Source organism: Meriones unguiculatus, chromosome 6, assembly GCF_030254825.1.
Source record: "Meriones unguiculatus strain TT.TT164.6M chromosome 6, Bangor_MerUng_6.1, whole genome shotgun sequence".
Classification (NCBI taxonomy): domain Eukaryota; kingdom Metazoa; phylum Chordata; class Mammalia; order Rodentia; family Muridae; genus Meriones; species Meriones unguiculatus.
In genome coordinates, this window is record NC_083354.1 from 41,176,934 (window position 1) to 41,183,730 (window position 6,797).

The following is a 6,797-nucleotide window of genomic DNA, read 5'->3' on the forward strand; positions in this document are numbered from 1 at the left end:
GGTCCAAGCCCCCAGCCAGGAATAGTTAAGGTTGATTCTGGTACCTGTCTTAGTAACTATTTATGTATCTACCCACTTGTCCTGTGTGGTTAGGCTGAATGTGCAGACACAGGCTCAGACACAGACACATAGAAAGACAGACAGATAATACACACACACCACACACACACACACACACACACACATGCTTGCATACATGCGTACATACACATAGTCAGCTAACTTGATATCAACACTCCTCACTCGCCCTTTGTGGGGTGAATATTTGCCTCAGCAGCTCAGAACTGAGCTCAGAGGCTGCTGTGTGCAGCTTCTGTCTCCAGGCTCATCCTTTACTGATCACCAGTAATCATCCAACTTTCACCAGTTCCATTATACTAACACTGGAGTCAAAAAGAATCAACACAAACTAGTGAGGTGTGTGTGTGTGTGTGTGTGTGTGTGTGTGTGTGTGTGTCCGATCTTTAGAGCCTTTCCACTGCCTCCTCCCATACACCAGTGAAGGAGCCACTCTGCCATTCCTCTTTGGGGACTGGCATGGGCATAGAAGTCTGTTCACAGAAGGGGAAATGGAGGCCTGAGAGAGCAACTGGGCTGGGGAGGTCAGCATCCTCAAGTTCAGGCCTTTGGAGCCACAGCATCTGTGGGTTTTTGGCACATCTAGGCCAGATAAGGATGGGGTCAGCACTTGGCTGTCATGGGAAAGGACTCTATAGAAGGTTCCCAACCCATTTGTTTCTCATATCGTGGACCCTAGGACAAGCACCAGGAAGGCACAAAGAGAAAGAGGGGCAGTTGGGGGACAGGAAAGTTCATGTCTCAATGGCCTTAAGGCTATACGGAGCTCACAGCAGACACAGAGACTCAAGTGCCTGGGACCAGGGAATAAGCCCAGAGACCAGCCCAGAGACCCCCCAAATGCATGACGTGGAAAAAATGGGAAAAGGTGGTGCAAGGCACACAGCTCAGCCCTCTGTTGCAGGGAACCCCAAAGAGTTCTGCTGTCTGGACTGAGGTTTCTCGGATGGGTAGCTTGGTTAGCTAGACTGCTCAAGTATTTGGAAGCAACATTTGGGACATTAGGAAACCGTGGGGCTTCATCACGCTCATCAAAGCGGATTTGCTGCTGGGCCTGACTTCAGTGCCAGCTGGGAGAAGGGTGACGGCCCCCTAACTGATTCCCAGAGCCCCTTCCCTGAGAATTTTCACTTTTGTAGCATGGAGATCGGGGATGATGTCATCAGCTGTGCTTCTGAGGCATCCTAGTCCTGAATCCTCTCTGGTTCCCCACCTTAGTAACCTTTGCCCCCGTTAGGATTCTACTGGGGGACAGAGAGTTGGTGCTTCAAGTTCTGTCAACAAGGAGACAATGGCTGTAACAAAGGGCCCAGCCCAGGCTGCAGATAAGCTGGGAGGGATGTGGGAAGGCAGCAGCCCAGGGAGCTCTGGACAATGATCATCACCCACCCCTGAATAGTGTCTTGCTTTCAGGAATCCTGTCTCGTATGATAAGCAGAAGAGCCTGTGGTGGGTGGGGCAGGGGACACGGTGCATCTTGAGACCCCTCCAAAAGCCTACGCCCAATCAGTACAACCACACCTTTCTCCCATCCTGTCGTCATTGTAGATCCAGCTCAGCCAAAAAAAGAGGGGCTGGAGAGATGGATCAGTGCTTAAGAGCCTTACTGCTCTTGTAGAGGACCGGAGTTCGGCTCCCAGCACCCACGTGCTGCAGACAACTGCCTGTAACTCTAGCTAAGGGGAATCTTATGCCCTCATCTGGCCTCCGAAAGCATTTACTTTCATGTATGCATAGCAACATAGAGACATATAAATATGTGTGTGTGTGTGTTACATGCATAGATAGAGCAGTCATCATGAATGTCCTCTCTCTGTCATCTCCAGGTTCCGCTTCCTGACTCTCATGTTCAGAAAGAAAGCACATCACTCTCTCCATCTGCATCCTCCCATCTCAGGGACAGCTGGGCTAGCACCAGCTGCGGCTCTTTTCTTCCAGTCTGAGGTCTTCCAGGCTACAGCTTTCCTTCCATTTCACAACTTGTCCCGTGGGCTGTCCCTTGGCTTTCTGACGACCTGCCATCATCGAGTGGAGTCAGTGTCACAGCGCTTCCTGGAGGAACACTTTCTAAGTTGGAGAGTTGACCTGAGGCCTAGGAGAAGCTTTCTGAGATCTGGGGTCTGCCCCCTCCTCCGGAAGGAAGTGAGGCTCGGAGGGGAGAGGATGAAGGGATGATACAGGCAGAGCACTGGGGGTACAAAGCTCCAGCCAGTATCTATGCTGTCCTTGAGGCCAGGTTGATGAGGGTGAAGCTGAGGCTGAAGCTAGGCCGGAGTATGCTTTACACTGCAAAGTTTGGATTCACCCCTAATACCACAAAATAAAAGCCCTAGCTAAGAACCAGGAGTTGTGGGTCTTGCTTTGCTGGAACTGGGCTGTAAATCCTGTAAGGCTTCTGAGAGGAGGGGACATCGGGAGCGCATATAGGAGAAGGGAAGGGACAAGTTAGACAGCCTGCAGTGCAAGGCAGAGGTTCAGGGCTCACAGCTGCATTCGAGGCCATGTCTGCTTCCTTCTCAGAGCCTAGGGTCTGAACCCAGTCCAGCACACTTCCGTGTCCCTCTCTGTCCCAAGTAACCCTCTGTGACTATGCTTGACCTAGAAGATTAAGGAGTCATCTTGGGACCAGCTCTGCTCCTTGGGCTGGAAATGACTTCTGAGGATTAAGCAAGGCAAGGATATTGCTTGCAGGAATGGCCCTGAGGTCAGAGCTCTAGCCCCCTGCTTCTGTGTCTCTTGATCCCACCCAGAAGACAAAGGGTGCACGGGGCCGGGGAGCCCTCAACAGGACTGCATGATTGATTGGGAAACGGGCTTTTCATCTGCGCCAGAGAAGACTGAGGGACCCCAGGAAAACAGCCGTAGCCAGGACAGGTAGGAGCCACGGGTGCCCTCCAGCAGTGCCGTGCCCTGGCTGACCTGCTGCTGCTGTCTCCTCCCACGTTCGCCTCAGGGTGGCTATCTGAGCCATGATTAGCTACTTTCCTGGCATCTCTGATACCTCCGACAGGGCAGCTTCCTCCTTTTAGCTTCTTGTACTGCTAGCAGGAACCTCAGAAGGCATGATGATCATGGTATGTGTGAATAGGGTGGCCTCTAGCATTTAGGTGCCCTGACTAGCTGTCTCTCACACACACGGACCCTCACGCGCGCACGCACGCACGCACTTTTACAAACTTTCTCAAAGTGCTTTCTCTCTTTTGATGGTTCAACCAATGTCCACGTCACCTGCCTCTGGCTCTGCTCCTGGGCAGCCAGGCAGACATGTCTCTGATCCAGCCATGAAGATGCACCCCTGATGCCAGCTTCAGAGACGCTCCCGGGATGTGCCAATGCATGATCTTACCCAAGATAATGTCACTAAAGGGTTTGGGACGACAGGAAGCAGTCCCAGAGTGGGCCCAGGAGACTTCAAATGGCTCCACATGGCCAAGGACCACCCACATAAAGGATCCCTCAGGCCAAAGGCAGGCTAGAGTATCAAGACTAGAGTTCCTTACCCCCGTCTCTGTCACAGTCCCTAGCAAGGACCCAGGGTCTGAGTTCATACCTCCTCCTGCTTTGGCCCCCTCCTCCCTTCAAACCACAGTGCCCTGAGGCCTCTGGAACGCGTGCCCAGGACCTCAGTGATATTTTGAGTTTAAGAAAACTTTGCAGTCGGCAGGAGCTCTTAAAGGTTATAAATAGCAACTGCGGGAGCCCGTGCCGGGAGAGGCGGAAACACGTGTCAAATACGCCTGGGAGGAGGGTATTCCAAGGCACAGGACCCCCCCCCCAACACACATACACACACACACACACCACCACCACCACCACCAGGCTTCTGGGCATTTTACAACCACTGGAGCGGGAAGTCACACCCCACTTGGAAGGCGTCTAGGAAGCAAGACCCCTTCTGTTCCATGAGCAGGGTCCCCAGTGGCTGGATAGGTTGCCAGGGGGGCACTGTTGAAAGCAGATCTGACTGTGAAGTTTCTCCTTCCCTTCTTCCTCCGCCAGCCACACACAGACACACACCAAGCTGGGACTTTACCAGCAGAGGAGTACACACAGGGCTAAGGGGTCTTGGGATAGTGTTCACTCTGACTCCAATCAACAGCTAGAGTCCTTTGGACCAAGAGGGAAAAGGTTATTTTAAAGTCACGAGAGAGCCGGGTAGTCTGTAGACCCACAAGCTGTAATTCTTTCTGTCGAATGCTGCTGCCGCCGCCGCCTCCTTCCCATTCACGGGGACTTTAACCAGTCCAAATAAAGCATAACTGGAGGACTAGAGACAACAGGAAGAGTCCAAAAGGGAGGCGAACAGAATCCCAAGGCATCATCCCTATATGATCTGATCCCTATGCTTCTGCCACAAACAAACAAAACAAAACAAAACAAAAAAGACCCTTGCTGGGCAGCTGAGGAAGAGAAGGCCTAGACACAGGAAGACTCTCTTACTTCAGGGTCATAAGAGGTGTGATTTATCAATAACCCAAAACAGGACCCAATAGTCTCCACAGGAAGGCCAACGGTCAGGGACACTGCAGTCTCAGGCTTGCCTTAAAGGCTGATAAGGTTTGAAGACACTTTCTGGGACTTAGGGAATACAGCGCTGTCCTTAGGGACCCGATCTGGGATTAAACAGTCATGAAGGCCCCACAGCTGCTGAGGAAACAGTGAGCCTTCATCACCACCCTGGGTCTTCCCACCGCCCTCCAACAGGTCTGGAGTAGGAACTACTAACCCATGCAAAAAGGCAAAGAGGGAGGCATGGGCCAAGCCTCAACTCACTGTCTTCAGTCCTGCCTCCCTCACATTCTTATACCTCTGTTGGTCCCTAGTGGGTCTGGGGGAGGCAGTCACACTTGGCATCCAGGCGCTCTGAACCTCAGGGAGCCCCAAAGGGTTTATGGGGCTCCCAATGAATGGGAGCCTGTTGAGCTCTGAGGGGGCCCACAGCCCAAGTAAACACAGTTGGGTCTGAGCTGCCATTCTCCCCCTGCGTACTAACCCAGGACCCAGGACCAAAATACGATTTCCTGTCCCCAGGCTAAGGGCCAGAATCACTCCTCTCAGCCTTAGGCTGGGGCCCGCTGGAGGAACACAGACTGGCCTGAATGCCAGAGTTTCAGACGCAAAGCTCTGCCTACATCCAAAATGAAGCCCAGGTCACTTTGACTCTCAAACCTTCCATCTGTTAAGGGAAGATTGGAAACCGAGGCCATGAGTAGGGAGGGGTCCAGCTCAGGGCCACACAGATCAAGCAAAATAGGCCCCAGGCTCCTGCCCCATGGAAAAGCAAAGAATATCCAGACAAGGGAGATAATCCTGAGTCAGAGGAACAGGACAGCAAGGGTTTAGGAGGAAACAGGGGAGCCTTTGGATATTAGCCCACTGATTTACACAAGTGAAATCCAGTCCCACCGTGACCCTGGACACATAATGGCCAACACATCCTTGAATAGCCCTTGAGTGGCATACCCAGAATAGCTCAGCTTGGGGACGAGATGCCTAGAAGAGCTGTTTGCTGTGGTCTTGCTACAAGCCCTGGCCAATCCATTCTGTTCTCAGGCCTCAGTTTTCCCCACCTGGAGACCAGGTACTAACAAGCTCCTTGCCTCCCTTTCTAACTTGGGAGCCAAAGTAGTACACTGGAAAGCTGGGTGAGGTGGTACCTGCCTCTAACCACAGCACTTAAGGGGCTGATGAAAGAAGAACGGGAGTTCAAATCCAGCCTTTCAAGCGAACTGGCTGATGTGGTGGTGCTCACACATATAATACCAGCACCCAAAAAGCCAAGGCAGGAAGATCAGGGGTTCAAGGTAGTCTAGGCTATGCATCAAATTCTCAGCCAGCCTGGGCTACATATCTACAATAACGTGCCTTACAGAGCCCAAACTAACTAAAGGACAAAGCAGAACAAAAGACAGTGAGACCAAATATATGGTACCCAAGAGCCCGGAGGGTCCAAGGAGAGGGGGTCCTAGGAACATGCCCTGGTGACAGAGGGTGGTTTGAAGCAGCCACCTCACGTGCTGGGCACTGGAGGCTGGGGTTGGAATGTGCTGAGCGGTGGCTGCTATGTGAATCATTATACCTCCTCAGGCCCAGCCGGGGCTTCCAGACATAAACCAGCTCAGACTGGGCTCAAGCAGGAGGGCAGTCTCCAGCGCAGGTCACTGGGTCCTGGGGACCCTGGGGTGAGGTTTCTAGGCTCTTGCATGGTGTCTGTGTTCCTATTTGTCTCCATCTTCCCCCTCAGCATACACCCCTGGTTGTGTGACAGCCTCACAGAGACGCACAGAGGAGGCCCCTCCGTGTACAGGCCCCTGCCCCTGTGCACAAGCAGACCTGAGTCTGGGAGGCCAGATGGAGAAGGCTTCCATGCTGGCTTCATAGCAGGAGCCACATTCCAGTGGGCAAGGAGGCAGCTATGGGTGGCTGTACAGCTGCAGGGGTGAATGCTAAGATGCTAAGGCTGGCGTGAAACGAGAGTCCCCGCATCTCTCCTAGCCGAGACCTCAGGAATTTTTTTGTTTGTTTTGTTTTGTTTGACTGGCTGATTTTAGTTTCTTCCTTATTTTCAGTTACATTATTTATTTATTGTCTGTGTGTGTCTCTGTGTGTGTGTGTGTGTGTGTGTATCTCTGTGTATACACACACAGAGACACACGGCACATGTGTGCAGATCGGTGGGATCAGCAGACAACTTGCAGAAGTTAATGCTCTCTCTCCTT